The sequence below is a fragment of the Hyaena hyaena genome, unplaced genomic scaffold (assembly GCF_003009895.1).
Source record: "Hyaena hyaena isolate Hyena2069 unplaced genomic scaffold, ASM300989v1 scaffold_298, whole genome shotgun sequence".
NCBI classification, from domain to species: Eukaryota; Metazoa; Chordata; class Mammalia; order Carnivora; family Hyaenidae; genus Hyaena; species Hyaena hyaena.
Window position 1 is genome coordinate 1,025,085 of NW_024080927.1, and position 26,407 is coordinate 1,051,491.

Consider the following 26,407-nt stretch of genomic DNA (forward strand, 5'->3'; position numbering starts at 1 on the left):
CATACAATGGAGTTTGATTACTTACGCATGTTTCTGACATTTAAAATACCTGTATTGTCCTCAGAAGGTAATGCGGAGTATATGAGGCTATAGACTACAAACAATAGAAAACAAGTTGGTTGACAATTTGAATAGACTGGAATGTGTAACCAAAGAACAATGGAGACACTCCTTGTTTGCGGCTTTTTTAGAATGTAGTAAACAACTGTCTTTCAAGGACAGGGTGACCCGACCAAAAATTGTAACAAAACAAAATCTTAAGGAAGCCTTGCAGAAGAAAAATGAGTACATTAGATGAGTAATCCAGAGAGAAAAACAAAGGAGACAATGAAATCTACAAGAAGATTTGGCCATCAAGAAATCTGGATTTTTAGGGGCCCCTGACTTCCGCTCAGGTCATGATTTCACAGTTAGAGTCTCAGGTAGGGCTCTGTGCTGACAGCTCAGAGCCTGCAGCCTGCTTTGGATTCTGTGTCTCCCTCTCTGCCCCTTCCCTGTTCGTGCTCTCTCTCTCTCTTTCTCTCTCTCTCTCTCTCTCAAAATAAATAAACATTTAAAAAAATTTTTTAAAAGAAACTTGGATTTATATACATTTATATAATACTAAGGGCATTTGATTCTGCTATGATGCTGACCTAAAGTTCAGTGGATTTAAAAACAAAAAACTGCAACAATTAGTACAATCGCTCCTTTGTTTTTCTTCTCTCCTAACTGCTAACCACCGCATCACAGAGCTTCCACTTCCTCTTTCTTTGCTCACCAAAGACCTTTGATTCACTTTTACTCTTTACAAATTTAATTGACAATTATGCTGTTATAAAGATCAAATTATTCTTCATGAAATTATCTGCTTTATAATGACTAAATGTCACCATTATATTTAAATCCACTTCGTTTATAAAAATGCCTTTATGGAATGAGTCATTTTTCTTTCAAGGCTTCTCAAGCTGAGAATGTCTTATCAGTCATAATTTTTAAAAATAGTATCAAGGCACAGATCTCCTAGGTCTCAAACCATTTTATAGGGCATTTGGGTCTAATACATTTCTGCCATTGTTGCATTTGTGTGAGGGCTATTGTTTGCATTAGACCCGAGGTTTTACAAAGTAGTCAGTGAGGGATTACGTTAATTTAGGTCAGGCCTTTAGTCACTGGCCATCATAATAATACATTTTCTACTATTTGTACGTTTGCATATATTTCCAGAACATCTTGGCTTTGCTATTTACTTAGTAGAATTTACAACTCTTTCAATTACCTCAGAGTTTTTTTATCCTTAAAACAAGATTAAATTGCTTACATTTTAAAAATGTAATACAGACTACATATATATATGTAATACAGACTATATATATATATATATATATATATATAATGCTGCCTTTGGCGAAAAAAGAAACAACTCCAAACTAAGTGCAGGAGATATGGACATTTCTTTGCCCTAGATTAATTTACTTAGAACAGAGGACTCTTTGTCCATGTCTAGTGGCAAAAGAGAAGTTCTGATGATCAATATTCTACAGGACTCTATCCAACAAACCTGAATTGAGTTGCCTCTTTGAATGTTGTTTGCATAGTTTAGTTAAAAAAGGAAATGTCTAGAAAGGAAGGATGTGGAAAAAAAAATTTTTGTGATGTTAAATTCCTATACGTGCACTCTAACGATTTAAACATTACTCAACACACATGCTAGTCAGCTCAAGTTGCTAACTGAATATAGGTCCCAAGAGATTAATAAATTTACCTACCACCTTTGGAGAACTCTAGTTACAGATCAGCCATTACCTCTTCCTGTCCCTGCCTCTCAATAAGTGACTTCTGTTTCACATTATCCAGAATGGTGTAGTCCAACCTGAGTAAAACATCATGGTTCTTAATGAGAAGTTTCAAATGCATCTTGCCTTCATAGTTAGCTTTCAGTGAACAGCCAGAGCAAAAGAGCTGCTATTAGAAGAACTGTATTTTCTTTACAGCCAGTTCTTGTCCTGAGACTATGTTTGGTTAAGGATACTAAGTTGAGACAGGCTCCTTCATAAAAAGAGAGAAAGAGAGAAAGAAAAGAAAGAAGGATAAGAAAAAAAGAAAAGAAAGAAAGAGAAGAAGAGAAAGATTAAGAAAAAGTTCTGCAATGTTTTTATAATAATTCAAACTGAAAGCAAATGAATGTTCCACTTTTTAGCATACAGAAAAGAATGAGTATATATTTAATTCTATTTATTTTTTGAGTTATTGCCAAGGAAAGACAGCTCTTTATACAACAGCACAAGGACTGAGTCTTAGGGGTAAAAAAAAAAAAATGGATTAAGTGTTTGCATTAAGAAGGACGATGCTACAGACTCAACAAGAGAGAACCCAGAGGGACTGACAAAACTCTTAGCTATTCAGACTTGAGGGGCTGTCCCTGAGCTGAGATAAATGATTTTTAGGATACACGGTTTTTTAAAAATGACTGTTTTGGTGGTGTTTACCTTTCCTACTTTTCTTCTCTGAAACTGTGCATGACCAAATTCAATTATTATTTTTATTCTCACACTTGAACGGGTATAAATGCCCCTCCCACCACTACTTTGCCTACCCTCCACTCCCCTAATACATGCCTTCTCTCTTTTGTCTCCTTATTTTTCCCTCTTTGCTCTCTCTTACTCTTCTTCCTGAGGATTTCCTAAGCAGTGCTTACAGGTTGCCTGCCATGCACCGAAAATATCTCTCACCATAATCTCAGGCCTCTTCCTTCTATATACTTGTCATGGGCAGCCCGTGTAGAAACTGCCCAGTCCTGTTATTCTGGAATCCCTCTTCCCTGTTCATTCTTTCTCTAAAGATAAAGCAAGGTGGGGCGCCTGGGTGGCTTAGTCGGTTAAGCGTCCGACTTTCGCTTAGGTCATGATCTCACGTTCGTGGGTTCGAGCCCCGCATCGGGCTCTGTGCTGACTGCCAGCTCGGAGCCTGGAGCCTGTTTCAGTCTGTGACTCCCTCTCTCTCTGACCTTCCCCTGCTCACGCTGTCTCTCTCTCTCTCTNCAGCTCGGAGCCTGGAGCCTGTTTCAGTCTGTGACTCCCTCTCTCTCTGACCTTCCCCTGCTCACGCTGTCTCTCTCTCTCTCTCCTAGAAATAATAAATTAAAAAAAAATAATAAAGATAAAGCAAGGAATTCTAATGCTGAGAACACGTCTAACCAGAATGAACATGAAAACCAGCCAAAGAAAATGTCCCCATTTCCCCTTCTCATGTTTATGAGGAAATATACGATACAGGTCTACATCTGTGTTCTCTCACTTAGTTTATACAGTTCATGAGAGAAGGAGATTTGATTCTCTGCTACTTATTGTCTGGGTGATCTTGGACAAGTTACTTAACCAGATGCCTGAAATCCTTTCTGGAACAAGGCAGTGGTATAAACAAATAAATGATCTTGCTCAAACTTAATTTCCTAATTTAGAGGGAAGATAGCTTAGAGGTTAAAAGCACAGGCTCTGCACTTAAATATCCTTGAGTGGGAGTCTGGGACTTTCCATTGACTTGCAATAAGGCCTTAGTTTCCTCACTTGTGAAGTAGAGCCAATAATAACATCAACCTCATAAGGTTGTGGTAAGCACTGAGTGAGATAATGCATAGAAAGCTTTTAACACGGTGCCTGGAACTCCATATGATCACTGATGCTGGGTTTGTTTGTTTTTTTTAATGTTTATTTATTTTTGAGGGGGGAAGGTAGGGACAGAGAGAAAGGGAAACACAGAACCTGAAGCAGGCTCCAGGCTCTGAACTGTCAGCACAGGGTCTGATGCAAGGCTCGAACCCACAAACCACAAGATCATGACCTGAGTGGAAGTTGGACGCTTAACTGACTTAGCAACCCAGATGCCCCTATGCTGTTATTTTTTTTTAATATTTATTTATTTATTGGGAGAGCGCAAGCAGGGAGGGGCAGAGAGAAGGGGACAGAGGATCTGAAGCAGGCTTTGTGCTAACAGGCTGATAGCAGTGAACCCGATGTGGGGCTTGAACTCCTGAACTAGGAGATCATGACCTGAGCCAAAGTTGGTTAAGCCTGGGTGCTTAACCAACTGAGCTACCCAGGTGCCCCATATGCTATTATTTTTAATAAGGTATCATCATGACAAAATCTTGGAGGCTGTATCACAATGTTAAAAGTGAGATACCATTTTATGGAAATAATCTACTATGAAATAATAAGATATATATTAATAATTATATAATTAATATATATATTTATATGTAATATAATAATTATATGGCTCTGCCCTAGGTTCCTGGCACAGAACTCCTAACACTCTTGTAAATAGGGGATGGTAGAAGAATTTTTTGTTCTAACATGTAGTCTTTGACCCTGGTTTCTGACACAGAGCTCCAAAGATCTTTGTAATTTCCTCCATGATAGGACTGTCTTTTGTTCTAATGAGATGACTCTTGGGCTTCTGGATAGGAGCTGGTCACCAGAGAGACCAAGCCATGATTCAAAGCTTGGAATTTTCAGCACCCCCTCCCAATTCTCCACTCCAGAGAAGATGCATCATGCCTATGTGATGAAGCCTCCACAAAAATCCTAAAAATAACAGGTTCATAGCCTGTAGGTAATTACTTTCATACGTAGCTCAAAAAGATAACAATCTGATCAACCCAAATTAACAACGATTTCTTAATATAAACAAATATTTAGCATTTAAATTTCCAATCTCTCAATCTCACAGTTCATGGGCTCAAGCCCCATGTCAGGCTCTGCGCTAACAGCTCAGAGCCTAGAGCCTGCTTCGGATTCTGTGTCTCCCTCTCTTTTTGCCACCCACACCACTTGCACTGTGTTTTTCTCTCTTTTTCTCAAAAAAAAAAACATTAAAAACAATTAAATTTCCAATATCTCATAAATGTCATAATTTTACTTAATGTATGTGAATCAGGATCAAAATAATGACCACATATTGCAACATCCCATTATGTCTTTTAAATTTAAATTCCCTCACCATCCCATTTTCCTATTTCTTGCAATTTATTAGTTGAATAAACTGGGTTATTTGTCCTAAAATTTCCTATAATCTGGATTTTGCTGCCCCTGTGGGGCAATTTTACTTGGTTTTTTTTTTTCCTGTATTTCCTATATATTGGCAATTGAATATCGATGCTCAATCAGATTCAAGTTTGATTTTCTTTTTTTTTAATCAACACTACTTTATGGGTGGTATTGAGTTCTCTCATTGGGAGGCACATAATCTCTGATTGTCTCTTTGGGACATTAACAGTCATTGATGTTCAATGACTAGATCCTTAATTTGTTAAGAATCTCGAAATGGGGATATTTTATTTCAAAGGTGCATTCATCATTTGTATCTGGATGTCCCATAAAGAGAAATTTTCCTCTACCTACCAAGTGGTTACCCAAGGATACAATTAGAAAAGAAAAAGCAGAATTGCATAATAAATACTTCAGTCATTTCCTTTACTTTCCAGTTTTTAAAACAGTGAGTTATTAAATTACTATTTAAAATTCAAGTAGGGATTTATTATGAAAAAAAGAACACTTTGGAATGTATAGTGTATAAGCATCAGAGTTTGTTTTATTTCTTAAAATTTTAATGACACACAAAAATAAAAGGCTAAGAATTCCAAGGTCAGCAGCTGCGTACAGCCCGAGAGAACATTCTGTCTACATAGGAGCACAAAGGAAGATTCTGGAGAGTTCTGGGAAAACTGTGGAAGTGGCATGTGCTAATATTTGTGATACACTGTTGACAGGTACATGACTGCATATTGAAATGCTTGGGAAAAATTGGATGGGTTCATGAACAAATAGGCAAATGAAAATACATGGCAATTTTTAACACAGGAAAAATAAAGATTATTGAAGAAAGGCAGTGTGGTTAAAAATGCAATTTGGCTTGTCTGTAAATGGTATTTGCTTAGCCATAATAATGTAAACACAGCCTTCGGTAAAACAAAAAGTGTTGATATACTTATGCAGGGAACGCAGGAAAAAGGGAAATAGAAAGGTGGTATGAAGATACAAAACCCTCCTCTACCATGGTGGGGAGTCAGTAGATTTCATCTAGATCATTCGGTCAAGAAGTTACATAAAATCATATTATTTAGAAAGAGTAATAAATGTTAGGGAAAAAACAGCTAAAAGAGTTGCAGTTGTTGCCTCTGGGGAGTAGAACTGGGTGGTATATACAGATCTTGCAGGGGATTGATTTTTTATCAGAAATGTTTAGGCAACTTTCATACTATTATATACGTGTATTACATGTATAATAATAGAAATTAACATAAAAATAAAAGGATAAATTGCCCATGCAAGTTGAAAAATATAGAAAAAAAGAGCTGCAGAGTGAAGTTTACTCTCAGGGCAGAAAAAACACACAAAAATATTTCAGCTTGCATTCATTTATTTTTTTGTTTTTTAATGTTTTTTTTTAATTTTTTTTTAATGTTTTTATTTATTTCTAGGAGAGAGAGAGAGAGACAGCAGGGGAGGGTCAGAGAGAGAGAGTCACAGACTGAAACAGGCTCCAGGCTCTGAGCTGGCAGTCAACACAGAGCCCGACGCGGGGCTGGAACCCACGAACCACGAGATCATGACCTAAGCGAAAGTCGGACCCTTAACCAACTAAGCCACCCAGGCGCCCCTTTCAGCTTGCATTTAATCTGTAGACTTAACAAAGATCTCTTTCACACACTCCCAGTAGCCTTCTATGCCTAAAAAGACTTTTCTCTACTTCCAGTACGTTCTTAATCATAACCACTAGCTTGCACTTCAATCTTTCACAGATTATCCAGTCACTTTAACCTTACGATCTCATGCCTAACTCTAAACCTGATTTCCAGCTGAATCCTCTTCTGGAAACGGCCTATCAGCTACATTGATCTCACAAGCAGTATGTGATCAAGCCTCAGTAAACACTACAAAGCCTGGGTAAACTTTCCTTGTTGGCAATACCATGAGCACACGGTCACACATTGTGGTCAGGTCTCCATGATCCCATGGGGAGAAGAGGACCAGAAGTTCTATGTTAGAACCCCTCTTCGACTCTGCCCGTGTGTCTCTGCCTTGACTGATTTTAATTTGTATTCTTTTGCTATAATAAAATTGCAATCATAAGTGTAGTACCTCCTGAGTTCAGCGTGTTGCTGTAGCAAATTATAGAATTGAGGGCGGTCATAGGAACCTCTGAACTGATAGCCAGCTAGTCTGAAGTGAGGATGGCCCTGGTTTTGAAGTCTGGGGTGGTCCAGAGCCGACAGCCAAGAAAGAATTCTTGAACACATCTTTGGTGCAAAAAGGTGATTTTATTACAGCAAGGGGACAGGACCCGGGGGCAGGAAGAGCAACACTGGGGGCGTGAGGGGTAACTCATTACATACCCTCAGATTGAGAGGGGGTCAGGGCTAGAGTAAGTCTCTAAGGAATTTTGGAAGCAAGGTTTCCTGGACCTTGAGGGACTAGCTGTTGCTAGGGAAACACCATTTATTACCATTTAGTAAAACCTCAGTCATGAGACCCTTCTGATGTATATCAGGGAGGCCATAAGCTTGGAGTATGATTGCCAGCATATATCTTGGAGGAGCTGAGATAAAAGGAATTTCCAAAGGAATTTTACTATGTTAAAGTAGACTTACAGGTTCCTCGAGCTTGGGATAATGTTAAGCTAAGGTTCTCTTTTGCCCCCTAGCAAAATGTCATCATCGAGGCAGCTGAGATCCTAGAGGGAGGTCACTCCGCTGGGTTCAAGGACTTGTCAATGTGCTGTAGGCAGTAAGGGAATTTAATTTTTCATTTGCCTTAGTTACCCACATCACCATGGCAAGCATTTAAACACCTAGCCTTTGTTCTTGGGTAGACAGGATATCTAAGGAATATCACATACAATCATATCACATACCTGAGGTGGGTGCTGTCAGCCTACACTTTGCCCCCAGCTTGCCCCTCATCACTGGGAACCCACGAACTTGTGGCTGGTGGCTGGAGTGAGAGAAGGCATGTGGGGACTCTTCCCCAAAATGCACAGTTAGCTAAACTCATCGTAGTAGCTGAACAGTAGGGAGTTGCCAGCATGGGAAAGGCCATGAGGGAACTGCAAGTCCTTATGGGTGAGTATCAGACTCTGCTTACTTCCCTAGCCTGTGCTGCGGCGCTCTCCCCACACCTCCAGCCACTGGACAACCACCTCAGGTTCAGCATGTCTTCCCGCAGCCCCAGAGCTCAGAGACCGATCCAGTCCTTAGGCTGCAGGGATTTAAGGAGCACTGGCCCAGCACTCTGAGACTCCACACTAGCACTCTGTCAGAGCACGGGGGAGAAACACTCAGCAGACCTGGTGTAGCCGCCAGGGTCTCGTTAGAAAGAAGACGACTAGGGCCTGGGTGGCTTCATCGATTAAGTGTTCAACTCTTCATCTCAGCTCAGGTCTTGATCTCAGGGTTGTGAGTTCAAGTCCCACGTTGGGCTCTGCACTGGGCATGGAGGAAAGGAAGGAATGAAGGAAGAAAGAGAGAAGGAGAATGGAGGGAAGGAAGGAAGAAAGAAGACAATTAAAGAAGGACTAATTACAAAGGAATTTCCTACAAAAGGGTGGTCCCAGGCAACCAAAGGGATATAGCAGTTGGTAGCCAAGAATAGCAGCCCTAGAGTCACAGACAGAAAGAGAGAAAATGGAAGAGGATTCTGTAAAGACAGCTGTTCTATGCCACAGCCAGTGGGAAGCAACCTCTTTTTTCTTCCCCCTTATCTGCAGGGCTCTCCAGTAACGGACTCAGCTGGAGCCAGGGGCAAGGGAGCCTGTTGACACGGCCCATGTAGGTCAGCCTATGGGGTGGAGAGGAACAGAAAGCAGATCTGGAAGGATAAATGGGAGCTTTTCAACACCTTCAAATCCACTCTCTGTACCTACCAGCTGTGTGATCTATAACATGCCACATAAACTCAGGTCCTTCTTTGATAAAACAGAGAGCTTTAGTAACCAAGGACCAAAAGGAAATAATGCACATGAAGTATTTGCTGTAGCAAGGTCATAGCGGAGGCTCTGTATCTGGCACACAGTAGTACGAAGTAGGATTGCTGCTCTGCCTCTGCCTTTTCGCCCAGTTCTCATACCTGGGCTTCTGACTTGCTTCTGAAACCCAGCTGCTCCCAGTACCCCATTCTGATCATGAGATTGAGGTTATTTTTATTGTGCCAGAGGCCCTATTATTCGCTTTATCCTACAGCCTCCGAGGAGTGACACCTTGCCGCAGGCTTGTAGGTAACCATGGAAACCCGCTGCCTTCATCAGGTGACTAAAGGCAAATTGGCAACAGCCTGATGAAGGTGAAGGAGAGAGAAGCTGAAAACAAAGACTTTTAGGAGCCAGGTTAAGCAAAAACCGTGCTCCAGACTTAGGGTTGATCCCTAGAGAGAGCACGCAGCTCCACACGGGGGACTCCCTCCGTAAGTCACAGTGCACACAGGACACAGTGCACTCAGAGTGCAAGGCAGGGTTGGAGGCCCCTGTGCCACTGTCAGCTGACTTCCAGTGAGTTCTGCACAACCTGCAGGCTCTGCAGGAGCCATTTTGATTGAAAAGCTCTCGGTTTCAACCAACCTCCTCTGAGAACTTGGTTCAGGAAACCAGGACTAGATTGGCCAGAAGCAGATGGAACAGATCTACAATTTTATTATTATTTTATTTTATTTTTTGAAACATTTTAAAGTTTTTTATTTATTTTGAGAGAGAGAGAAAGAAAGAGCATGAGCAGGGGAAAGGCAGAGAGGGGGAGAGAGAGAATCCCAAGCAGGCGCCTCGCTGTCAACACAGAACCTGACGTGGGGCCCCACCCCACGAACTGCAAGATCATGACCTGAGCTGAAATCAAGAGTTGGATGCTTAACCGACCGAGGCACCTAGGTGCCCCCAGAGCCACAATTTTAGAGAAAGGGAGCACATTAGATTTTCAGGGCTGCTGTTACAAAGTACCACAAATTTCTGGTTTGACAGCAGAAATTTATTGTGTCACAATTATGGAAGCTTGAAGTCTGAGACCCAGGTGTAGCTTTCTGAGGACTGTGAGGAAGATTCTGGGTCGTGCCTCTCTGCTAGTTTCGGGGGTTTTTCTGGCCTTTCTTTGGCATTCACTGGCTTCTAGAAGCATCACCCTGAACTCTGCCTTGACTTTAACATGACGTACTCGTGTGTGTGTGTGTGTGTGTGTGTGTGTGTGTGTGTGTCAAATTATCCCTTTTTGTAAGGAATGCAGTCATATTGAATTAGCCCCTACCCCGTAATGGCCTCATCTTAACTAATGCATCTGCAAGGACCCTATTTCCAAATAAAATCGTATTTTAAGGTGTTAAAGCTTAGGACTTCAACATATGAATTTTGAACAGACACAGTTCAACCCATAACAGGGGGTAGAGGTGGGGAAAGTTTGTCCCATGACACCTGTCTTGGTTCTTAAATATTGACCCTTCTGGAATTTCTCACCAGTGGGAAATTCCTTCCTATCCACAAGCCTTTGATATCCTGGGTTGTGCCTTTTGCCCTACAACCCTAGTCTTGCCCATCTACATGCTTCCCTTCTACCAACTAGCTCCCTCTGATCCTTGGGTATACATCTCTGTATCTCTAATCTTTCAGTATTTTTCTGTCTGCCTGCAAAACTTGAGGGTTTTCTTAGAACTGGCCTCACTTCAGGGGTGCAGTTAATCCAGGTCCCTGTTTCTTTAGCTATGCCCCAACCTCTGTAGGTACAGGGAGGCCAGCAATGTTTGAAGTTCATGAAAGTGAGGACATTTAGACCCAGACAGACAGAGTTCAGAGCCAAGTAGAAGAGTGCTTAGGTAAGCAGAGTTACAGTGTACCTTGGTAGATCTAAGGGTGTTTACCACTGGCCGCTTGAATGGATGGCCCAGGTCCACAGGCTGATTATGGCCACATGGAGGTCTGCAGATGGGTCCTACCCCAGAGTAAAGCAGGAATAATCTGGCAGTGGTTAGGAACATGAATTTTGTTCACCAAGCCTCAATTTCTGCATCCATAAGACCCATAAACAAAAGTTATGAGATTTTTACGGTGATTAAATGAATAATGGATAAACGGCCTTAACCCAGTGTCTGATAAAAACTAAGCAGTCAATACGTGTTTGCCATGGTGACCATGAGGGTCACTTACAGACATTTAACTGCTTCTACAAAGTTCCATGATGTTGACAACTAGTATCTGAATAAGAGAGATTAGAACTGCTGCTCCTTTATTCTTGAAATAATTGACTCAAACAAAATTCTAGAAACTTCCTGGGGGGAAATGCTGGCTATTCTTTGAGGTATATTTCTACCCAGTAGTATAGCTAGGTTGTGACCATTGATCCAGGAGAGAAGCTACCAATTTGTGATCTACTTAGATATTAGGTAGCTTTCGTGGCATGAGCAGGGAAAGAGTAAAAGGTTGGCATGAGCAGGGAAAGAGTAAAAGGTATCTTTTTCTTCCTCTCCAGGGAAAAGAGAAATTCTACGGGCTCCTGCGATTCCAACACTGGGCTAGAAGTAGATCCTGTGAGTGATGACAATTATCCTACACACTTCCTAACTTAGCTCAAAAATACCTACACTCTTTTTAACAGGATCAGGAGCACCTGATCATTTTGAAAAGATAATTTCCTCAGATGAGAAGCAAACTGCACAAGTAATCATTATGTGCATCCCCTCCTGCCCCTCCACGGTGTGATTTAATGTATTTTAGGAACTAAAGTTCAAAATGTGAGTTTCCTGGGTAGAGAAAAATAATCTGTCAGAAAGCATTTAGGAAAAGGCATAGCAGACAGATTAAATATATTCAAAGATCTGTCCTTGACCCTCTTTTCTGTTTTCCTTGACGATGTCATTCAAATTCCAGCTTGTGATGAAGGTCAGGTCTCTGCCTGCAGCTACAGCTGACAGTCTCTGGAGGGCTGGTTTCTAGTGCCTACTGGAAGATCTCCATTTCTAGTGCCTACTGGAAGATCTACTGACAGTGTCATAAAAAGCAGTAGATCTCAGAGGGAAGTGATCATGTGTACTCTTCCAGCTGTGTGTGTGTGTGTGTGTGTGTGTGTGTGTGTGTTTCTGTATTTTTCTTGTGACACTGTCTTAGTTCATTCATTCAGGCTGGTAAAAACACCATGTACTGGGTGACTTAAATAACAAAATTTTATTTCTCATGATTCTGGAGGCTGGGAAGTTCAAGATCAAGATGCCAATAGATTCACAGTCTGGTGAGGCTGCTTCCTGGTCATAGATGGCCACCTTCTCACTGTGTCTTCAAATGGCAGAAGGAGTGGGAGAGCTCTTTGGGGTCCCTTTTATTAACCACTAATCCCTTTCATGAGAGCTCCATCCTCATGACTGGATCATCTCTCAAAGACCCACCTCCTAATATCATCAAATTGGGGGTCAGGATTTCAACATATGAGTTTTTGGGCAACACAAACACTGAGTCCATAATGGACATTTACTGCTTTCTATGTTGTATTAATTTCTTTATATACGTATCTTATCTCCCTTGTAAAATTTTCAACTCCTTTTAGATAAGATCTGTTTTTAATTCATTTATATTTTACAGTGTGCCTCTCAAACAGTGAGTGTTGGCTTTAGAGTTGGTTAATCCTGGCCATATATAGGATTTCAAGGACATTCCCAAAGAGGGCTATGATCTTCTCAGCTGACATAGTTTATACTTACTGGGGAAATGAAACAGGGATGATCTTTGAAAACACTTTCGCTAGTGAGTGGGCCAAGTGGCTTAAATCTCCCCACTATTTACTCAGTGTTAAGAGATACAACACCCCACAGAATTGTGCTCAGTTATAGAGAAGATTTCCTAGTAACCATATTTATTTATTTATTTTTATATTGAGAGTGAGAGAGTGTGTGAGCAGTAGAGGGGCAGAGAAAGAGAAAAAGAGTAAATCCCAAGCAGGCTCCTCCCCACTGTCAGTGCAGAGCCCAACATGAAGCTTGACTGTACAAACCATGAGATCATTACCTGAGCTGAAATCAAGAGCCAGACACTTAACCGACTCAACCACCCAGGCATCCCTGAACATATTTTTTAAATGACATTAAAATTTGTTAACAAACAGACTCACTTTATTGTCAAATTAGTACCAGAGGTGGGAACATCATAAAATGGATATAGGATTGTTGCATGATTTTTTAATCTCAATACCCAGGATTCAATGTCTCGCAGCTTTGAAGAATGAAGAGGTAGACACAGAATAAAATGAGCAGCAGGCAAAAGTTTATTAGAGTATAAGATTAGAAAGTAAGAATAGTATGAAAGCTCTCGAATGCCCCCAACTATAGGCAACAGTCTTTGTTTTATAGGGTGTTGGTCTGCCTCTCCTTCCCCCAATTCTTCTCAGATTCTATTGTTATCAGCTTGATAACTCTAGGTGCTGGGTTGTCCACTCCTGATTGGCTTGACTCCACTGTGTGAGGAGTTAGAATATGGTCATACTGTCTCTCATAAACATAAGTTTACCATACTTTAGTTAGGTATTTTGATTGTCAAATTCCTAAAAGGAACCTGAGGGGGAGTAGGTAGTGTCTGTTCCATTCTTAAGAGGAGCCTTACGCTCCAGGGGGTTTGCTGTGGTCAAACCCTCCCAACATTGTTCCACAATGTGTGTTTTTTCCGATCCAGGGACCTCAGGTCCTAACCTTTCCCTCTTTGCCTATCTTCTCTTCTCTTTTCCCTATCATAGGATGAGAATTTCATTAAATACTAAGCAAAACATCTAAGTGTTTGAAAATAGACTATCCATGTGGATTATTGGAATAGTGGTTGGAGAGTAAGAACCTAGTATTTTTTTCTTGTGCCCAGGGAAATGCAGAATAAATAATAATAATGAGAAAGAGGAGGATAAGGAGAAGAAATGTTTACCAAGAGACTGGACGGGGCGCCTGGGTGGCTCAATCAGTTAGGGATCGGACTCTTGATTTCAGCTCAGGTCATGATCTCCTGGTTTGTGAGTTCAAGTCCTATGTTGTACTCTCTGCTGACAGCAGGGAGCCTGCTTGGGATCCTCTCTCTCCCTTTCTCCCTGCCTCTCTCTCTGTTTCTCTCTCTCCAAAAAATAAGGAAATGAACTTAAGAGAAAAAAAGAAATTTGAATGTGCTGGGTACCTCAGGTACATTATCTCATTAATCCAGTGGGGTAGGTAATATTATTTTCATTACACAGGTCACTAAATAGAAGTCATGCAGAGTATAAGCCCTAGAGCTGGGATGAAACCTGGTCCCGTCAATTTCCAGAATCCAAGTCTTTTTTATTGCTGTTTTTTTGATTATGTGAACATTATGTCTAAACAACAATAAAGATTTTAAAAGGAAACAAACACAAACTTGTAAACGGTGAATATCTTATGGTAAAGACTTCTTTGTACTTTTTGTAGATCTGTTTAGAAATTTTTTGCTTGAATCAACTCTACGTTTGGTTAAATACTCATAACTGTAATATATGCAGTTTTCAGTGAATTTTCCCAGATAATCAACTATGAGATTTGATGGCATATCTCATGATTCTCGATCCTACCCCCATCCACCCTCATTCCAGAAGTCCTAGAAATGGCTGGGATTTAGAACAGAAATTCTACCATTGAATTCTGTGGCATGCTGCCTACGTAGATTTCCCTGCTTCAGGACGGAAGCCCCATTTTCCCACCTGCTAGGAGAGTTGGTTGACAGCTCTCAGATGAACATCTTTCCAAGAATTGCCCTTCCTCAACTGAAAAAGGCTGCCTTCCTGGGGTCATGCCCTTCTCCCCAGTGGCATCCACTGCTGATGACTGGTCAATGATGGGGGAGATGGTGAGAGAGAACCCAAGTTTTTAGGAGCCTCGTAAGCAAACTGTGCTGGGGGGATGGGCTCTGGGTTCCAAAGAAGCTCAAGATGCCAGAACAAGTCAAACTCTGTCCTCTTAGTGGCCCAGACATTATGGCCCCCTCGCTAATCCTTCCCGCAAATAAACACTGCACCCAGGAGCGTGGAAGCCAGGTGTGGGGTCACCACCGAGGCAGAGAAGGAAGAAGAGGACCTCACTGAGTTTAAAGAGTTAGGTGGATCCTGGTTACAGTTGTTCGCCTTCTCCTCTTGCTGGAGGAACAGCAGCTGCCGGCAGAGCTATTTTATGATGTGTGGCTGTTTGCCAGGAACAGTACTATTTAGCCATTACAACGCAAAACAACAGTTTTACAGGATGTTTGAGGCTTTGTTTTTATTGTGGCTTTCTTACTAAGTGCCAGACACTGCGCCAAAGTTCATACGTGCACTATCTCATTTAATCTTTACAATAGCCCTTTGATACCAGGGTTGCATTAACCGATTAAAAAAAACTGAAGTTTAGAGAGATTAGGGAACTGCCCCTGGAATTCACCATAATAAAGACCATCTAGCAAGCAGAAGCCAGGTCTGTCAGGAATTTCAGAGTTTTGACTGCTGTTCTGCACTGACTCCCCATGATGTAGCTCACCGTAATCATTGTCCAAAGACCTCATGTGACAAGCTGAGAACGATCCAGCTACCATCTTCCTATCAACAGCAGTGCCTAGCCATGTGTTTTGTACATAGAAACTGAATTGAATTAAATGGTGCTGACAGATCTCCTTAATATTAGACGATAATGTGATAGACCACAAGCATATCAAAAAAGGCAGAGTTGACTTTTTATTCACACCGTAGAAAAGAACTGAAGTCCCATCCTGATTCATCCGAATCTTCTGTTACCTGTAACAAAGCAGGCCTCGCAAAATCAGATCCCAAGGCAATGTGTTTTTCTAGAACTAAAAGTTCAAGCAAGTGAAATGCTGTCACTGCCCTTTGAGATAAGTGATGAGGTGGGCACATCTACCCGTGTGCTGCCTGCTTTGGCTCCTCACTGGGTCCCCAGGTGCTGACACAGTTCCTGGCACATAGGAGCCTCTGGATAAATCTGTATTGAAGGCCAATGTGCTGTTCTGAGTGAAGTCCCAGGGTACTGGGACCGGAAAAAGAATTCACCTTTATCGAACACCCACTGAGTATCAGTACTATGCTAAGTGTTGGGGGTACAGGGTGGCTTCAGTACAGCTACAAAATTTGTAGGGTCCAGTGCCAGACGGAAATGAGGGGTGCCTGCACCTTGTTTGGAAATTAAGAATTTCAAGATGGTGACAGCAGAGCATTGAACCAAATGCAGGGCTATTCTGAGTATGGGGTCTTGTGTGGCTGCATAGGCTAAATGTCCAGGAAACTGACCCTCGGTGAATGAGAAAGTTTCTGTTATCAAAGATTCTCAGCTCAGTAGTCAAGAAAAAGGCATACACAATGATGATTTGGTGTGATACAAAGTGTGAGTATCACACTTTGGGGACAGGGTATGAGTGTTATGAGAGTAAAGACTCATTTAGACCTCACACAGGTATTATAATCTCCTTTTTAAAAAAAAAAAACTAAACTATTTTTACTGTATTGCCTGTGTAATGGATTTATTGAGGTATCACTCACATATCATACAATTTGATCCACCCATTTAAAGTATACAGTTCAATTGTTTTTAGTATATTGATAGAAATGTGTAAGTGTCACCACAATCAATTTTAGAACATTTTCATGCTTCCAAAAAGAAGCTCTATCCCATTAGCACTTCCCAGTTTCCTCCACTCCCCCCAACCCTAGGTAAACACAAATTTTATTTCTGTCTCTATAGATCTGCCTATTCCTAAGAGTGGAATTGCTGTTTATATGGTAATTCTGTGTCACGGTGTTTTATTAAATAACAGCTTTATTATATGTAATTCATATGCCATGCAGTTTACCCTCTTAAAATGTACAGTTCAGTCATTTTTTTGTATATTTATAGAGCTATACAATTACAACTATCTAAAGCTAGAACATTCTCATCACCTCAAAAAGAAATCTCATACCCCTTAGTGGTCATTCCCTATTTCCTCCTCCCTGCAGGCCATGGCAGCCATTAATCTGCCTTCTGTCTCTACAGATTTGCCTATTCTGGAAATTTTATATAAACAGAATCATCATGTAATATATGGTGTCTGTGTCTACCTTCTTTTACTTAGCATAATATTTTCAAGGCTCATTCATTTTGCAGCACATGTATAATCTCCTATTTATAGATACAAGACTCTGGGAAGCTAAATGATTTGCTCAGGGTCATACAAATGGAAAGTACCAATATCAGGGTGACCAACCATGCCAGTTTACCCAGGACTGTCTCAGTTTTAGCAGTGAATGTCCCATTCTCAGGAAATCCCTTAGTCCCAGTCAAACCAGGACAGGTGATCACCCGTGGTGGGATTCAGCCTACTCTGCCTGCAGTACAATTGACATGGCTTTGTGTGACCAAAGAGCTGCAGTACTCTTCAGGTGAAACCAAACCAGCGTATCCTACAACACTGTAGAAAATTTGGACATTATCTCAATGTCCCTTCAGTTAATCTTTGTGCTTCTTTCACTTATTTATCGAAGTCTCCACTTTAATATTCCCCACTTCCCCCCCACCTCTCCTCCACTATTTTTTTCATAGCACTACACAATTTACTTACTTAATACTTACTCATTACTTACCTATTATTATTACTTACTTATTATTATCGTTTCTGTGTTTCTGTCTGTCTGCACCACTACCTTCCCTGAATATAAGCTCCATGGGAACAGGAGATTGCTATTTTGTTCATTTAACTATCCCAGTTGCCTAAAATAATGTTTGGCTTGTAGCACTGCTAAACATTTTTTTACTGAATAATCCTTATCTGACACCTAGACCTTGCATTAGGATGTCTAGCTAGCCAATTTTAATATCTACTAGAAGGTGACTATGACAATTGGTCATGATAATACTCTTAAAATTCCAAGGTATAATATGAAATCCAAGACTTTCTCTCTCTGTGTCTCTTTCTCTCTCTCTTTTTGAAGTTTTAAACCTCCAAAGAAGTTGAAAGAAGAGCTGAATAAACATTCTAAATCATTTATATAGGTTTACTACTTATTAACATTTTGCCACAATTGCCTCTACATGTGCACATGCATTCACACGCACGCACGCACACTATACTTACTCAGTAGAGCACACAATTCTTGATCTTGGGATTGTAAGATTGAGCCTCATGTTGGGTGTAGAGATTACTTAAAAATGAAATCTTTAAAAAAAAGAAAGTAGGATGAAGTTGTATAAACCCTAAATGCCTAAAATATGGATCTTCTCGAAAAAGGACATTCTACTAAATAACCACAATACCACTACTATCACATCAGAAAATTAACATTAACTCAATAATACAATTTAATATAATATATGTCTATACTCAAATTTCTCCAATGGTCTTAAAAATGTCTTTTATAAGCAAGTTTTTTTCCTCCTCTAATGCAGATTTACACAGTGCATTTGATTGTTATCTGCTTACTCCTGTTAATCTAGAAAAATCTCTGCCTTCAGGTGGTTTCCATGACATTGAACTTTTTTAAAGAATATGAGCTAGTTGTCTCACAAATCTTTCCCAAATGCTGGATTTTCCTATTTCCTTATGTTTAGATTCAGACAAGAATTCTGCAGAGGGGGTGTTGTGTACCTCTTACTGCCTAAGATAAGAAGCTGCACATTGTCTAACCACTGGTGATGCCAAAGTTTGACCACTTGGTTAACATGATGTCTACCAGATCGTGCAATGGTAAAGCTACATTTTCCTTTTGGAATTATTAACTAATCTCTGAGATGCTTCTTTGAAGCCATGTGATTATCTTGTTCACCAACATCCTTTCACTCAATAGCTTTAGCATCTGTTAATGATGGTACCCTGACACAATTCTTATGTTGGCAGTTGCAAACTCTAATATTCATCTACATTTACTAGCTGGCATACTGTTAAATCACTGTGAACACAAATTTTTCTACATTTCATTTAATGTGTTATAATCCATTGCCATCATTAATTTTTTTTTTTACCTTTTTTAATTTATTTATTTTGAGGGAGAGTAAGAGTGGGGAGGGGCAGACAAGAGAAGGAGAGGAAGAGAATCCCAAGGAAGCTCTATGCTGTCAGCATAGAGCCCAACACAGGACTCAAACTCACGAACAGTGAGAACATGATCTGAGCTGAGATCAAGAGACAGACACTTGGGGCACCCAGGTGATTCAGTCGGTTAAGCATCTGACTCTTGGGTTTAGTGCAGGTCATGATCTCACAGTTTGTAGGTTCAAGCCCCGCATCAGACTCCGCAGTGACAGCATGGAGCTTGCTTGGGATTCTCTCTCCCTCTCTCTGTCCCTTCCCTGCTCGCTCTCTCTCTCTCTCTCTCTCTCTCTCTCTCTCTCAAAATAAATAAATAAACATTAAGAAACAGAGTTAAATGGTTAACTGACTGAGCCATCTAGGCACCCCTACCATCATTAACTTTTTGATGCCCAAATTGCCCCCAAATTTGGCAACTGGGTGCTCCTAAAACCCAAGCTTTATAATATTAGCTAATGTATATGTCACAAAATATAATGATTTGGGGGCCACTAAATGCTAAAAAGTAGACCATATTCATATGTTATTAAATGCTTTCTGAATAGTTTGTTGGCACAAAGTGTTTGCTACCTAAAACAAGTTCAGAAAGAATTTGTTGACAATAACTTTGATATTCATAGAAGCTATGTTATAGAACATTTTCTTTAACCCAACCCAACCTTTCAAAGTGGCATATGAAGAGTTGGAAAATTAATACAACTGCTTTGGGTGCGGGAAACTTCATTTCCTGAGCAATGTTGATGGAGTATGAGAATAGAAGGAAACTCTAAGTAGCACCCAGACAGATAGAACTCGGTCGGATTGCAAGACAGACAATGGCTTTACCCCTTGGGGACTATATTTCTTCTCATGTGGTAAAAAAGCCAAGGTGGTCAGTCCAGGACTAATGAAGCTGCTCATCATCAAGACTTCCTCCTTCTTTCTATTCCACCATCCTTGGTCTGTCACTTTTGTCCCATGTTAAAAGATGATCACTGAACATCTAGGGTGTTGCATTTGTATACTAGGTCAGGAAGAAGAAGGAAGGGATAAGAGGCCAAACTGAATGAAGAAACGTTCTCAGAAGCCCCAACCAGACACTTGCGTTTATATCTTGTTGCCCAGAATTGGAACAAATGGTCCCCTTCCCTGCAAGGGAGTCTACAGTAGATGAAGGTGGAGAAGGAAGCTACAAATAGCTTTTGGTACTCAATACACACTATCTACAGGCATGTAAATAACAAGGCATCTTTAGTTAGTATTTCATAAAAGTCACGTCTAAAGATGTTAACATGGCCAGAGTCTGTTGCCTTCCATTCATAAAGCAAAAACGTTTCATTATTTTTTTAAATTTACATCTAAGTTAGTTAGAATATAATGGAATAATGAGTTCAGGAGTAGAATCCAGTGATTCATCCCTTGCATATAACACCCAGTGCTCATCCCAACAAGTGTCTTCCTTAACGGCCCTTGCCCATTTAGCCTATGATCCCACCCACAACTCCTCCAGCAACTCTGTTTGTTCTCTATATTTAAGAGTCTCTTATGTTTTGTCCCCGTCCATGTTTTTATGTTATTTTTGCTTCCTTTCCCTTATGTTCATCTGTTTTGTATCTTAAACTTCACATATAAGTGAAGTCATGATATTTGTCTTCCTCTGACTAATTTCGCTTAGCATAATACACTCTAATTCCATCCACGTTGTTGCAAATGGCAAGATTTCATTCTTTTTGATTGCTGAGTAACACAACACTCCATTGTGAGTGTGTGTGTGTGTGTGTGTGTGTGTACCACATCTTCTTTACCTATTCATCTGTCCGTGGACATTTGGACTCTTACCATACTTTGGCTACTGTTGATGGTGCTGCTATAAACATTGGGGCGCTTGTGCCCCTTTTGAAACAGCATACCTGTAGCCCTTGGATAAATACCTAGTAGTGCAATTGCTGGGTCATAGCATAGTTCTATTTTTAATTTTTTGAGGAGCCTACATACTGTTTTCCAGAGTGGCTGCACCAGTGTGCATTCCCACCAGCAGTGCAAAAGAGATCCTCTTTCTCTGCCTCCTCGCCAACATCTGTTGTTGCCTGAGTTGTTCATTTTAGCCATTCTGACTGGTGTGAGGTAGTATCTCATTGTGGTTTTGATTTGTATTTCCTTGATGAGTGATGTTGAGCATTTTTTCATGTGTCTGTTAGCCATCTGAATGTCTTCTTTGGAATAGTGTCCATTCATGTCTTTTGCCCATTTCTTCCCTGGATTCTTTGTTTTTTGGGGTGTTGAGTTTGATAAGTTCTTTATAGATTTTAGAAACTAAGCCTTTATCTGATATGTCATTTGCAAATATCTGCTCCATTCCATTGGGTGCCTTTCAGTTTTGCTGATTGTTTCCTTTGCCGTGCAGAAGGCTTTTATCTTGATGAGGTCCCAATAGTTCACTTTTGCTTTTGTTTCCCTTGTCTCTGGAGACATGTTGAGTAAGAAGTTGCTGCGGTCGAGGTCAAAGAAGTGTTAAAGCAAAAAAATATTTTGAGCATCTTCTACGTACTATTACTTTTTTGAGAATGAATATAAAGAAAAAGGCAATCTATTGCTTCACTTGTTCTCTTTATAACATCTTTTTGAAAGTTCCAAGTAGCAGTCTCAGCACTCAGCGGACAAGCAGGTGTGTTCAGCTTTATGTTGCCTCTTCATATCAGTTTCAAACCCAATCAAAACAGGAATTGAATCACTCCATTGAGATAACTAGCTCAGTCAACTATTCAGTGTTCTGTTATGTAAACGGCTCTCTTTCTGAAAAATTACCCTAGATGAAATTCGTATTCAGACAGTCTTGCCAAACTAGCTTCAGTAGCTCGGTTGGACCAGCATTATTTGCAATGTTTATAGCAAGTTTTATATGTTTATAGGGTAAATATGATAATTTGTATTATACTAAATGATAATAGAGATCAATCTGGGGTAATCTACTTACAAACACAACTTAAAAATCCTAGCACTATCACCCTAATTTCTTGTCTGAATTGGCAAAGCATAAACATGTAGATTCCCTTAAGAAAACTGTTGCATTAGACTTCAAATTTGCTTAGATTTTCTAGGTCAGAGATAGGCATGCTATATAGCCCTTGGGCCGAATGTGGACTGCCTGTTGTAAATAAAGTTTTATTGGAACACAGCCATACCCATGTGTTTATGTATTGTCTAAGGCTGCTTTTTAACTACAAATGGCGGAGCTGAGTAGTTGTGATAGAGTAGTTGTGTTTGGCCCTTAAAGCCTAAAATATTTGCTATCTGTCCCTTTACAGAAAAAGTTTTATTTATCATGACTTATATTAGCATATATTAGATACTCAAAAAATTCTTCTTGATTTATTGAATGAATATATTAAAGGCTTTTTAGTCAGATATGATAAGTCAACAAACCAACAAATCTAAACACAAAGCATTTTATACTTCCCCAATTTATCTGATATTTGCTTGTTTGATGGTAGTTTGCTATTGTTGACAGACCATATGCCTCACAAGGAACATTTTAATGCTTTGAGATTCCAGAATGCAAACTGCTCGAGGTCCAAGTTTTCAACGAGTTGATCTTTGGGCTAAATATGTCTCATTGACATGTTTTATTTGGCCCACACAATGTTACTGTTGTTTGCTTTTAAAGTAGCATTAGCTGCCAACATTTAAAAATAAGGAACCTTCACATAATAATCTAAATCTCCAGCTTCTCTTGAAGATTTGGAAGATCAGGCAGACAATGTAGGATACACAACTTGGTTCGGGCCATAACCACCTGGGGCCGAGTAGCTGTTGCCTCCCCAGATGGGGTAAATGCTCTCCAGTTCACCACAGTCCCAACCACTCACTACAGTCTTACCCATGGCTTATCCCAGCTAGGTACCTTATCTGCCTGAACCTTCTGTAGACATTTGTACTTAGGATCATTACTCTAGGAGTATCATTTGCTACAAAGCCCTTGAACTATCACACAAGTTGACAGGTATACACTTGCTTCATTCTCGTGGATTGAAAATAGACTGGTACATCTGAAGACAAAACAGGAAAGAATGACAATGCTATTAAGTCCATTACCTTCATTCCAACTAGAACACAACTTCATTCCACGCCCTCTTTCCTTTTTCAAACAAGCCTGAGGACTCAACCTGCTTCCCTTCCAGCTATTCAGCTCCTTCCACCCACTCCATCCCCTGGAGTTGTTTACCTCAACCCCTGGAGTGCTGTCTCCCCAGTCCCCTGCTTCCTTGCTGCCCTTGAACACAAACACCTTGGCCCTTTTTGTTTTTAGAGTTTTACTGTTAATCATTACAGGGAAACAGACAGGAAATAACAAGGAGGAAATTACAAAGTTAAAAAAAAAAACACCTTATAGTCATAGTCCCTGTTCCCTTGATGAGGTGGCACCTGGAAGTCTCCTATTTTTATTCTCTCCTATTAGGTTTGCATCACTGGTGTGTTATATTTTTTTACAAAGGGCCTAGAGATTCTATATATCCAAATGCTGCTGAAGAATCGCTTTGATGGAACTGGAACCATTAGGTGGCAGCACAGGGCATATCTTTTCAAGTCTTTCTATATCAGGCTGGTGGATGTGAGGCACCAAATTGTCTAGGAAAGGATAACTTAGTACCAGATCAGGGCAAGCACTTGGGCTGAAGCCAGCAAGAGGATAAGAGCCCGCTAAAGGGCTCCCAGTGGGCTCGCAGTCACATTGTGCGGTCAGGTAGCCAACTGGGGACTTCTTGTCTCCTCTGTGGCTTTCCCTGATGTGTTGGTTAGAATCACAGATGATCTCCAACACATTGGAGATGATAAGAACCTTCAAGTCTGACACTTTGATTTTATAGACCGAGGCTTGACGGTTCTCCTCTTGCCCCTAGGCCATGAGACCAGTCAGACGTTTTTGCAGGTTCGCTAGACCCTTCTGGTCTGTCCCTCCTGGTTAAAAGTCTGCTTTCATATAGTTAAAGACTAATTTTCCTAGTTTCAAAGGTGAAATTAACATGGGGTTCTTTGCCTCTGAGAGAGCAGGACTTTTATAAGAAATAGAGACTTTACTGGACCCAGGTAAACAAAAGTAAGGTTTGACTGTGTCTCCACTGACCTAACCCATCTAGGAGAAAAGTGAGGGCCCCTTATCCGGAAGGAGAGTTATGGCTCTCAACACTCTGAGCAGGCTAGTGTGTGCTCACCTTTCTGGGACCAGCTAGTATCAATGTGGCTCCTAACAAGGGTGGCTTAGCATATCAGGGCTAGGCCGTGCGCATCCAAATAATTCACCAATCCTCTCAAATTACATTAGTGAAACCACTCATACTCCTAGAATTGAAACACAGATTCAAACAATTGTATTAGAACAAAATTGTGTCCTTAGGCTTCAATTAGCTAAGAGGACTGTCTCATGATCAAAGGGGAAGAGGTCTTACTTTAAGATAGCATTTGCTTGAAGGGATCAGGCCACAGAAGAGGAATTTTGTTGAGAACTACCACCACCACTATAGTCTTACCTGCTTGTGTTGAGGCACATTCTGGGTGTTATAGAGTCTTGCTACTCAAGTTGTGGTCTTCTGACCAGCAGCAATACCTGGGAGCTGGTTAGAAATACAGATTCTCATGTGGTGCTTGGGTGGCCCAGTTGGTTGAGCATTCAACTTTGGCTCAGGTCATGATTTTACGGTTCATGGGTTCCAGCTCCACATTGGGCTCTGTACCAACAGCTCAGGGGCTGGAGGCTGCTTCACATTCTGGTTTCCCTCTCTGCCCCTCCCCCACTCATGTATCTCTCAAAAATAAATAAACATTAAAAATAAAAGAAATACAGAATCTCAGACCCAAACCATTCCTGCTGAATCAGCATTTCCATTTTTGCAAGATCCCCTATCAATGCCCAAGCACATTAAAGTTTGAAAAGCACTGCTTTAGAACACCCTAGAGAAATACACGTTCAAACAGCCCCTACCTCAAAGAACTTCTAGACCAGCTTAGGAGCACAAACCACACATGTGAAAAATGTCTCGAAAATGACCAGTAAGAAATGTGTCATTAAGACCATGTATGGTGCCCTAGAACATATAGAACACACACGTTTTGAAAGGGTGCAAAAGAATGATTATGGTTAAGAGGTGTTTGTGAGGTGTCAGGTGGTGAGATTCTGATAAGCATGTATTAATGGAGAGGGAAGGACAAGGGAAAGCATTTCAAGTGGAGAGATCAGGATAAAACCCGTGAGGAGGCAAACGAAATTCTAGGCAGTGGCCTACAGATATTTTATTTTCTTATGCATGTCCCCAGACTTTCATGGAGTCCTTAAAATGTACTGATGCTGTGGCTACACATGCATATGACCTCAGCACCTGTTAGGTCTTTTGGTTTAGTCAGTGGTTCTCATGGGAATTCTTCAAAAGCATTCACCAACACACAAACTTTTTTTTTTAATTCAAACAGGCAGATCCTTACCCTTTCCTTTCTTGTGCAGTTGGCTGTGATTTCTAGCTCTTCTTTTATAATCAGGTAAAAGGAAATTCCTTACATGTGCACTCTCCTAAATTGCTTGAGCCTTTCTAATGTGGTGCAAATCTTTCCTGTAAAGCTCTTAATCAGATCTCATAAAAGATTCAAATGTGTTTTTAGTTTCTAGACAAAGTTAATCATCCTGGAGGGCCAGGAATTAACATCAAAACTGGAAACTTGTGTTGTTCCTGTCTTTATGTCTAGGTTTAGTTTGCAAAGCAAAAGTGATTGCACGGGGAATGAAATCCAGAATTTCGGTATTTGTTTTTCAAAGGAGCTGGTGTGATAGCAACCCTCTCCTCTTCATACATATATCTGATAACCGAAAGAGTTGACTCAGGGGTGAAAGAGTGGGCTTGAAATGGAGAGTCTAAGAGCGCCCCCACTGGATGCCTGAGGGAAAGCACATTAGGAGAGCCTGTCGGGCCAACTTCCTGAAGCAGCACAGGTAGACTGGAGACTCCAGAAATGAAATATGATCAATTTGAGAAAATAACACCCTTTATGTAATTCTTTAGAATAATTCCACCATAAGCTCAGGGACACTTCGCCCTCTCTGAGCACTGTTGTGGGTCGCTGACATCGGGATGGAGCCCTGAATCTGTCCAAGTGGATGTCTGCCCTTTGGCTTCAGGGCTACAAATTCCTTTGACCAGCAACACTCTGGCAGAAAGGACCCCGGTTGCCCAGGAGCAGCTGACTGCTCATCTCTGTCACTGCCTATCAGCAAATAGCTTGTCACCAGCTGCCCAGTGCACCCAGAAAAAAAAAAATGGTTCCTGTATTCACAGAGATAATTTGAGTTGATAGGAATAGCATCAGGGGAAGAGACTGGTGTCACAGAATCAATACTTGAGCTTCACAAATTAAT

General features: G+C 40.7%; 2 long non-coding RNA genes across 3 annotated transcripts in view; both read right to left on the reverse strand.

The window, feature by feature from the left end:
• LOC120241932 overlaps positions 1 to 26,407 on the reverse strand; it is a 90,866-nt gene that overhangs the window by 49,851 nt on the left and 14,608 nt on the right. The window lies entirely within an intron of this gene.
• On the reverse strand, positions 15,666 to 18,108 carry LOC120241933. The gene is made up of 2 exons (XR_005530987.1): positions 18,079 to 18,108; positions 15,666 to 15,748 (listed from the first exon to the last, which is right to left on the reverse strand). It is a non-coding gene; the product is annotated as an uncharacterized LOC120241933 (long non-coding RNA).